Source organism: Orycteropus afer, unplaced genomic scaffold (genome assembly GCF_000298275.1).
Source record: "Orycteropus afer afer isolate SDZICR_OR568_19922 unplaced genomic scaffold, OryAfe1.0 scaffold00435, whole genome shotgun sequence".
Classification (NCBI taxonomy): Eukaryota; Metazoa; Chordata; class Mammalia; order Tubulidentata; family Orycteropodidae; genus Orycteropus; species Orycteropus afer.
Window position 1 is genome coordinate 1,274,094 of NW_006922022.1, and position 9,343 is coordinate 1,283,436.

General features: G+C 43.5%; 1 pseudogene; it reads left to right on the forward strand.

Moving 5' to 3' along the window:
* LOC103208451 overlaps positions 1–9,104 on the forward strand; it is a 23,527-nt pseudogene extending 14,423 nt beyond the window's left edge.
* The last annotated feature ends 239 nt before the right edge of the window (positions 9,105–9,343 follow it).

Sequence of the window (9,343 nt, forward strand, 5' to 3'; positions counted from 1 at the left end):
GGATTGCCCAACCTTCCTTCCGAGGAGTGGCTGGTGGGTTTGAACCGACAGCCATCTGGTTAGCAGGCAAGTGTCTTAGCCACTATGCTACCAGAGGTCTCTTCCTCTAGGAAGGCTCATTTTAAGCCTGGCAGAGTGATAAAAACTAACCAATTCCAACATCAGAGTTCTAGACACCTTATTTGGATGGTCCCACCCAGTGATACAGTGGGAGACACAAATACCATGGCTAGAACAGCCAAGTAATTCACTGCACCCAGGATGTCACAGGAGAGCTCTGTGAAAAGCAGCAGACTCAGTAAGCATTTGCTTTCTGATATTTGTCACTTTCTCTTATTCTTACCTGGATATGGATGTAGGAAAGGAGCAACCATTTTGTGACCATGAAGTGACAGGCCTGAGGATGAGAGCCACGTGTCTATGATGACTGAATGGAAAGACAGAAGGAGCTTGGGGCCACTGATGGCACCATGGGGCTGGCATAATTATTCTGAATCTTCTCTGTTTGGATGTTTTTGAGTGAGGAAAAAGCAACAATAGTAACAACAATAACAAAAATTCCCTCTATTTGGTTAAGTCACTGTAGGTTCAGCTTTCTGTTATGCCAGGTACTATTCAAAGATCCAGATGGCAGAGACCTTGAGGTCTTGAACTATAGCAGCAGCAGTGGCGTGAAGATCTAAGAAACATCTTTCAAATAGACATGGCAGCAACATCTTTTTAGGGGGAGCAAAGAACAAAAGATAATTTACCCTCAGAGACCAAATCAAATACAGAAGGCAGAATAGGCTAAACAAGTTTAAGGAGGTAAGTAGAACATTGTTATGGATTGAAATGTGTCCCTTTGAAAAGACAGGTTGAAGTCCTAAATCCTGCGAACTTGACACCATTTGGAATTGGGTTTTTGAAGATGTTATCAGTTAGGTTAACGTGAAGTCAGATTGGAGTAGTGTGCATCCTAATATTATATGATTGGTGTCCTTATAAAAGAGGAGAAAGTATGCATAGATAGGGAGACAGAGAAGGGATGACTTGTGACACTGAAGCTGTAAGCTAAGGAACAACTAGAGCTACCAGAAGCTAGGAAAGAATCATTCACATTCTCCCTCAAAGCCCTAGAAGGAATCAGCAAGTCTGACACCCTGATCTCAGACTCACAGCTCCCAAACTGTGAAACAATACTTTTCTGTTCTTATAAGCCTTGCAGTCTGTGTTATTTTGTTACTACAACCTTAGGAAACTAACCCAGACAAAAACAAGGGATAAGGAACTCATTTTGGAGCCAGCTAATTTGGAGGTGCTTGACATACAACCAGATGAAGCAGCTGTGGTTGGCTAGAAACTCCGACTGGCATGCTGGAGAGAGGATGAGAGAGTTATGAAGTAGAGATGTGGCAGCAGTCAGCAAAGAGATGGTGGTGGGATCCATGAGAGTAGAGGGGATCATTTTGGGGATGGAAGTGTGACAGGAAGAGGAGCAAAGGGAAAATTCTAGGGAACATCAGCAGCCAATACACAGGCAGTAGAAGGGGGAGCAGGAGGAGGTAGAGAAGGAGAGAGAGCAAGGTTGGTAGAGAAGTGAAGAATTCACAAAGGCCAAGGCTCAGTAGCCAAAGGCAAGGCAGTTTTGAGGAGTAAAGAGCAGTCAAGAGTGCCAAATGCAATGGAGTTGTCAAGTAGGATGAGGAATGGAAATTAGCCTATATATTTGGCAATTAGGATGTCAGCTTTTCTGCTAAAACTGCTCTTGCGAAGGTCACTAATGAAGCCAGAGGAATAGAATGATTTGCCCAAAGTGGCATCATTAGTAACAAGTCTACCATTAGAAATTGAAGCTCCTGACTCCCAGTTAAGCGCTCTATTTTATCCCATGTACTTTTAGGCTGCCCAAATCACAAAATCAGGTTCTTATTTTAGAAGAACAGCTTTGAGAGGCAATTTATGCCTAGATTCAAATAATACCTAGCTGTCTTTATTAATGGTTTAAATAGTTGTCATTTGGTCCCCAGATTGAAGTATCACCTTACCTAATATTTTGATATGCTGAGATCTCCTAATGAGAAAAGAAGCCAGCCACAGAGAGAAACAGACTGGCAAGTCACTCCTTTGCTAATCACTCAGGGCTCACGGCCTTGACTGGTGATCATCTTCCTTGCCCTGCCCCGACCCCCACCCCCAGCAAAGGCCAAGGAAACAGTTGGAGACATTCCTGGCATACTGTTCTGTTTCTTTAATATAAGGGAGGAGGAGCCGTCCCAGAAACCGGACCATCCCAGTAGACTTGTACCTGGGCAGACATCACGTATCTATCCCCACAGGGAATAGAAACCGTCTGAGCACTTAAAACCAGCAGGCAGTGTTTTAGCCAAAAGTTCTGACTCCATTTCCAGACCAAAGAATATGAAGGTCACAAAATCTATAAAAAGCCCTATTCATCTACACTAGGATTCAGAGTTTATGTTGAAATTCTGCAGGCTGAGCCCAAATCTAGAGGTCAAAAAAGTGAAACATGGAGAGGCTAGGTGATACAACCTGGTGTGTTCATACAACCAGGCAATCTCACATCTATCAGTACCGAGGTTAGCACATCAGATATAGTGACAGGAGTGCCTCTTGCAACACACTCCATACATGAGAGTAGAAAGTAAAGCACATAAATACCCCAGGGCAGTGAAACCTTGTACTGGTAGCCCCCTGACCTGGGTTGACAAAGGTGAGTCAGCAGCAGTGTGGGTATATGGCACCCGTTGACAAGAAGAGCTGCTGGGTTTGCTAAGGGGCACGGCAATCCAAAAAGGAAAAACAGTTTAAACAGAGCGAGAGGTGTTTTTGTTGCTGGTGTTGTTTTTCCTAAGCAAATAAGCACTGATGTTTTCTCCCATGGAAGAAAGTTGCTACGGATCTGGAGATAGTTTTTCAATGATGGACGAGGGAGTGAGGGCTTCTGGCTATCAAAGGAAGTAGCGACTCTTACTCTCTCTCAGAAGAGGGAACATAAAGAAGAGATGGTGCCAAAATAAACAGATGGCTGGGCAGGGTGGGGAATGCTGTCGTGGGTAGACACACAGGTAGCATGGGCCCCAGGCAACCACATAAAAGCCATTAAGAAGAGCCAAAACCGAGCAAAGAGTTCTAGAATCCTGATAAACAGCATATTCCCTGCCCCATGGGGGTTGTCTTATAGTTGTCGTAGAGCCAAAGGTAGTAAGGTTTGCACAGAGCAGGAGAGGCCCAGCAAGCAAGCAATCCCAGATACCAGGGAAGACTGAGTGAAGATGGGAATGGGGGTGAAGGGATAAGTTAGCAAACTCAGCATAAACTCAGAGCCCCTCAAGTAGCTGGAAGATGGAGCAGAAGGTAGGGTGGTGTGCATAGTGGCAGGCTGCTTCCAGAACAAATTCAGAATCACTGAGGCAATTCTACAAACATTCATTGAGCACTGTCTTAGTTTCAGAAGTCCCCGGGTGGTGCAATTGGTTAAGTGCTCAACTACTAACTGAAAGGTTGGCAGTTTGAACTCACCCAGAGGCACCTTGGAAGAAAGTTCAGAGTTCATCTTCTCTGTTTACTCAAGGCTTTGGAATCCCATACCTTTGCCTCACAGGCATCAATCTCAAGACTACTGATCTATGACTAGTCAAGTAGTCACCATCCTGTGACTATGCCTGATTCAGTCTCTCAGTGTTTCATTCCACATTCCCAGGAAAAAGATTCCAATTGGCTTAGGTTGGGTCACTGACATTTGTCGAGTCAACTAGTGCCTGGAAGTTAAATGTGCTAGGTGCAGGCAGGAGATAGTGTTGCCCTTTCAACACATGCATGGGGAGGTGATGACTAGCATATTTACTATGGTGGACTTTCTCATTGGAATACTCTGGAAATATAGGAAATCTCCCATAAACCTACAGGCTTCTCTTTTGTGCCCCCATTGCCACCTAGGCAAGCCTTGATCTTAACACTAAAAACAAAAATAAAATTTCATCTTCAGGTGGATCACACCCTCATCAGAATTTAAGTTTTATAATAACGGTTAAACTTTATCATATTTATCATTGAAAATCCAGAAAACAGCATAGCATCTGGCAAACACAAGGCTAAATAAACATTTATTGAATAGATTGTTGCATCCACGATCACCTTCATTCTCTATTTTCCATTCTCTCCACTCTCTTTTTCATTATAATACTTTGTCTTCTTGAGCCACCCTTTGAAATCTGTTGAGCTTTTTTACTTCATGATTTCTTCCTTTGCTTTAGCCATTCTACATTCAAGAACAAGTTTCAGAGTCTCTTCTGACATCCATTTTGGTATTTTCTTTCTTTTTAATGACTTTTGCTTCTTCGTGTATGATGTCCTTGATGTCATCCTGCAAATCAGCTAGTCTTCAGTCATTAGCATTCAATGTGTCTGATTTATTCTTGTGATGGTTTCTAAATTCATATGGGATATACACAAAGTCATATTTCCAAGCTACGAGTAGACATGTTAAAGGATCCTATGGACAAAACATTGAATGACACAGAAAGAACCAAGGGAGGATGGAAGGAATACACAGAGTTACTGTACCAAAAAGAATTGGTTGATGCTCAACTATTTCAGGAGGTAACATGTGATCAAAAACTGGTGGTATTGAAGGAAGAATGCCAAGCTGCACTGAATGCACTGGCAAAAAACAAGGTCCAGGAATTGATGGAATATCCAATGAGATGTTTCCAAATGGATGCAACACTGGCAGTGCTCACATGTCTATGCTGAGAAATTTGGAAGATTACCTGATTATGGTAGTTCAGTTTGTGTGTCAACTTGGCTGGGCCTGGTTGAATGGCTGGGCAGCTGGATGTAGTATTCCCCATGATGAGACTGGTAATCAACTCCATGGTGGAATCTACTGTGAGCAGCTGAGTAGCTACCTTAGGGAATGTGGTCTGCTTCCTGTATACAAGCAGAAGCCTTGGGGAATGGTCTCTAGTTTATGGCACACTTGGACCCTGCATGTAACCATGTCATTGTTCAGCAGCCTGCCATGCTCTGCCGACCTTGGGACAATGGACTTGAATTAATGGCCTGCTGTGTGGTTTGGTAATATTGGGACTGTGCCATTTTATTTGTTGACCTTGGGTTTTTCAGCTTCAGTAGCCAGCAGCTGTCTGAGTGAAGAAACGCCTCTAGCTCCAGTGAGCTGGGAGCAGGAGGCAGAGCTGGACCCCACGGCTGAGGGGCTTTCACCTAGAGCCTGGCACTTTGAATTTGGACTTAAAGCCTCCAAACTGTAAGAGAATAAACTCCTGCTTGTTAAGGCCATCTCATTTGTGGTATATTCTTCTTAGAGCTGAACTAGGTAACCAGAACACCAGCCAACTATCTGGAAGAGATCCATACTTATGCCCATTCCAAAGAAAAGTGATCCAATATAATGCTGAAATTATTGAATCAAATCATTAATATCACACACAAATAAAATTTTGCTGAAGATAATTCAAAAATGTCTGAAGCAGTACATCCACAGAAAACTGCCAGAAATTCAAGCCAGATTCAGAAGAAGTTGTGGAACAAGGAATATCATTGCTGATATCAGATAGATCTTGGCTGAAAACAGAGAACAACAGAAAGATGTTTACCTGTGTTTTATTGACTATGCAAAGGCATTCAACTCTGTGGATCATAACAAATTATAGATAACATTGTAAAGTATGGGAATTCTAGAACACTTAATTATACTCATGAGGAACCTGTACAAAGACCAAGAGGCAGTCATTCGAACAGAACAAGGAGATACTGATGGTTTAAAATCAGGAAAGGCTTGCATCAAGGTTGTATCCTTTCACTATACTTATTCAACCTGTATGCTGAGTAAATAATCTCCAGGAAACTAGATTATATGTAAAAGAATGTAACATTAGTATTGCAGGAAGACCCCTTAATAACCTGTGATACGCAGATGAAACAATTTTGCTTCAGAAAAGTGAAGAGGACTTAAAGCACTTACTGACAAAGAAACTCCAGCGTTCAGGAGGGATTATAAAGAAAACAAAAATCCTCACAACTGGACCAACGAGTAACATCATGATAAAAGGATTGACTATTGAAGTTGTCAAGGATTTCATTTTACTTGGATCCACAACCAACATCCAGGGAAACAGCAGTCAAGAAATCATATGATCTCTTGATTTCAGTATTACATTGGGCAAATCTGATGCAAAAGATTTCTTTAAAGTGTTAAAAAGCAAAGATGTCACTTTGAAGACTCAGGTGAGACCAACCCAAGTCCTGGTATTTTCAATCACCTCATATTCATGCAAAAGTTGGACAATGAATAAGGAAGACAGAAGAAGAATAGATGCCTTTGAATTATGGTGTTGATGAAGAATATTTAATAACAAATTATGGATAACAGAAGAATAAACAAATTTGTCTGGGCAGAAGTACAGTTGGAATTCTCCTTAGAAGTGAGGATGGCAAGACTTTGTCTCACATAATTTGGACATGTTCTCAGGATAGACCCATTCCTAGGGAAGGACATCATGCTTGGTAAATAGAAGGTCAGCAAAAAAGAGGATGACCCTCAAGTAGATGGATTGACACAGTGGCTGCCACGATGGGGTCAAACATAGCAACAATTGTGAGGGTGGTGCAGAACCTGGCAGTGTTTCCTTCTGCTGTAGGGTTTTTATAAGTCAGAACTGACTCAATGGCACCTAACAACAAAACATTTGTCCCTTACCTACAGCTTCACATGGTGGGAAAGAGGCATATTCAGGACTCTGTTTAACATGGCAACTGAGAATAGAGATTCTTTTATCTTCCATTAGCTTGGGCAATAGCAGATGTCAGGACTGGGCCCCACTTGTGTCCAAAGTCCATATGTAGGCAACACGTTACTAAACTGACCACTGCTGGGATAAACATATCTGGTGGATTTATCCAATGACTGTTTTGCAGGAGGTACTAAGGAACCATGTTCTCTTCAGAACTTGAAGTTGTCAATGATTACATTCTACTTGGATCAACAATCAATGTCCACAGAAGCAGCAGTCAAGAAATCAATTAGTGTATTACATTGGGAAAATCTGCTGAAAAAGTTCTATTTGAAGTTTTAAAAAGCAAAGAGCTCACTTTGATGAGTAAGGTATGCCTGACCCAAGCCATAGTCTTTTCAGCTGCCTCATATGCATGTGAAATATGGATAATTAAAAATGAAGATGGAAGAAGAATTGACACATTCAAATTGTGGTGTTGGTGAAAAATATTGACTATACCATGGACTGGTAGAAGAAAGAACAAGTCAGTCTTAGAAGAAATACAACCAGAATGTTACTTACAAGTGAGGATAGTGAGACTTCTGCTACTTGCCTTGGATACGTCATCAGATCATTAGCAAAGGACATCATGTCTGGTAAAGCGGAGGGTCAGCAAAAATGAGGGAAATCCTCAAGGAGATGGATTGACACAATGGCTGCAACAATGGACTCAAACCTACCAATGATCATGTCCCAGTGATACTTTGTTCTGTGATACATAAAGTCAACATGAGTTGGAGCCAACTATTTGGCAGGAAACCTCACTCTAATGGAAAATGGGATAGGCAGACACATGTTCCTTCAATGTCAAAGGGCTGGGCAGTTTCTGAGAGCCTGGCGTAAGCTGCATGAATTTCTGTCTGAGTATTAAGGAAGGGAAGCTGGAATTAAAAATGAAAAGTTTCTCTTCATTACTGCTCTGTAAGACTTTGTGGCACAAGGCAACACCATCTTGGCACTTGTAGACATAGCATAATATGGAAAGAAAGAGAGGTTTCTACTCAGACATAGTATGGCTTTGAGATATTGAAAGTTGCAGAGTCTTGGCTACGGCCATGCAGTTGACTGGCAGAAGCTAGATGGTGGTTCCCAACGAATGTGACAATACCCAGCAGAGGTAGCAGGAGTGCCCATCATTAGCAGCAGTAACCAGTGGACAGAGAGGTATCTAGAAGATAGACATTGGCTAAGGAGCCCAGAAGATATGACTGACACCTGATTGATTCCATTAGCGAAAACATAGGCATAACCTCTGGGATTCATTGAAGCACCTGGGGTAGTACTTTGCAGGGGTTTAAGTCTGGCTAGTGTACACGGATACCATTGTAGCATAACTCTACTTGTATTCAACAGCAGTTTGACTTGGGGAAACTTGGACTACCTGTAAATTGAGGCACCTAGCTACCAATTGACCTATAGCCCAGTGTCAGGGGAAGCTGTTCATTCCAAGTAAGACCCAGCATGACTAGGATCCTCTTAGGACATCCACCACCTATGCATCAGTTTGTCATACTGTGGTGGCTTGCATGTTGCTACAATGCTGAAGCTATGCCATTAGTATTTCAAAAACCAATGGGGTCACTAACGGTTTCAGCCGAGTTTCTACACTAAGACTAGGAAGAATGGTCAGGCAATCTACTTCTGATAATAAGTCAATGAAAAACCTTTAGATCCCAAAGATACAGTCTGATACCATGCTGGAAGATGAGCTCCTAGGGCAAACGGCACTCAAAACACACAGTGGCACACTCAGGCTCCACCCATTCTGCTGCACTAGGACCGCCCCAGGGCCGGGGTCATGTGTGCCTTTTAGGGGTGCGCCACACTGCCGGGAGCTGCTGTGTGGCACAGCTCCAGAGGGCCATCCTGGACCCAAGAATGGATCCTGGTGGTGGGGAAGCCGGACAGGGTGCATCGGAAGCTGATGGGGGACGTGATCCGGTACTTAGAGAGATGCTGCTCCAGGCTGGCCAGGATGAAGATGCTGCAGGCTCCAGAGAACGTCCTTGCTGAACATTACTTTGATCTGCGGGGAAAGCCCTTCTACCCAGGCCAAATCAGCTACATGAGCTCCAGCCCCATAGTGGCCGTGGTCCGTACCTCCAGGGCTGTGATCACAGACATAGATGCTGCTGAAGCCACCCAGGAACCATCTGGGGAGACTTTAGTGTCCAAATAAACAGGACATCATTCACGGCCAATGACTCCAGGGAGGGGGCCCAGAGGGAGATCGTGTTGTGGTTCCGGAGCAGTGAGCTGGTAGACTGGCCAGAAGTGGGCCCCCACAGCAGTGTCTCCCCAGCATGAGGGCTCCAGCTGCTGTTGTCTGCCCCCATATGACCAGGATCAATTACCTCTGTCAACAACACTCAGCCCACACCCAGGCTTTGCCAGTCTTTCCAAACCACCCCTGGTGACCTTCTGCCCCATCCGGGCTGAGGTGTTTGAACCATCGACTTTATGTGCCTTTCTGTGTCCTAAGCCAGCACCAGATTGGACCAAATCCTTTCTGTACCAAAGTGCCAGACAACCTTTGAGGTGTTTCC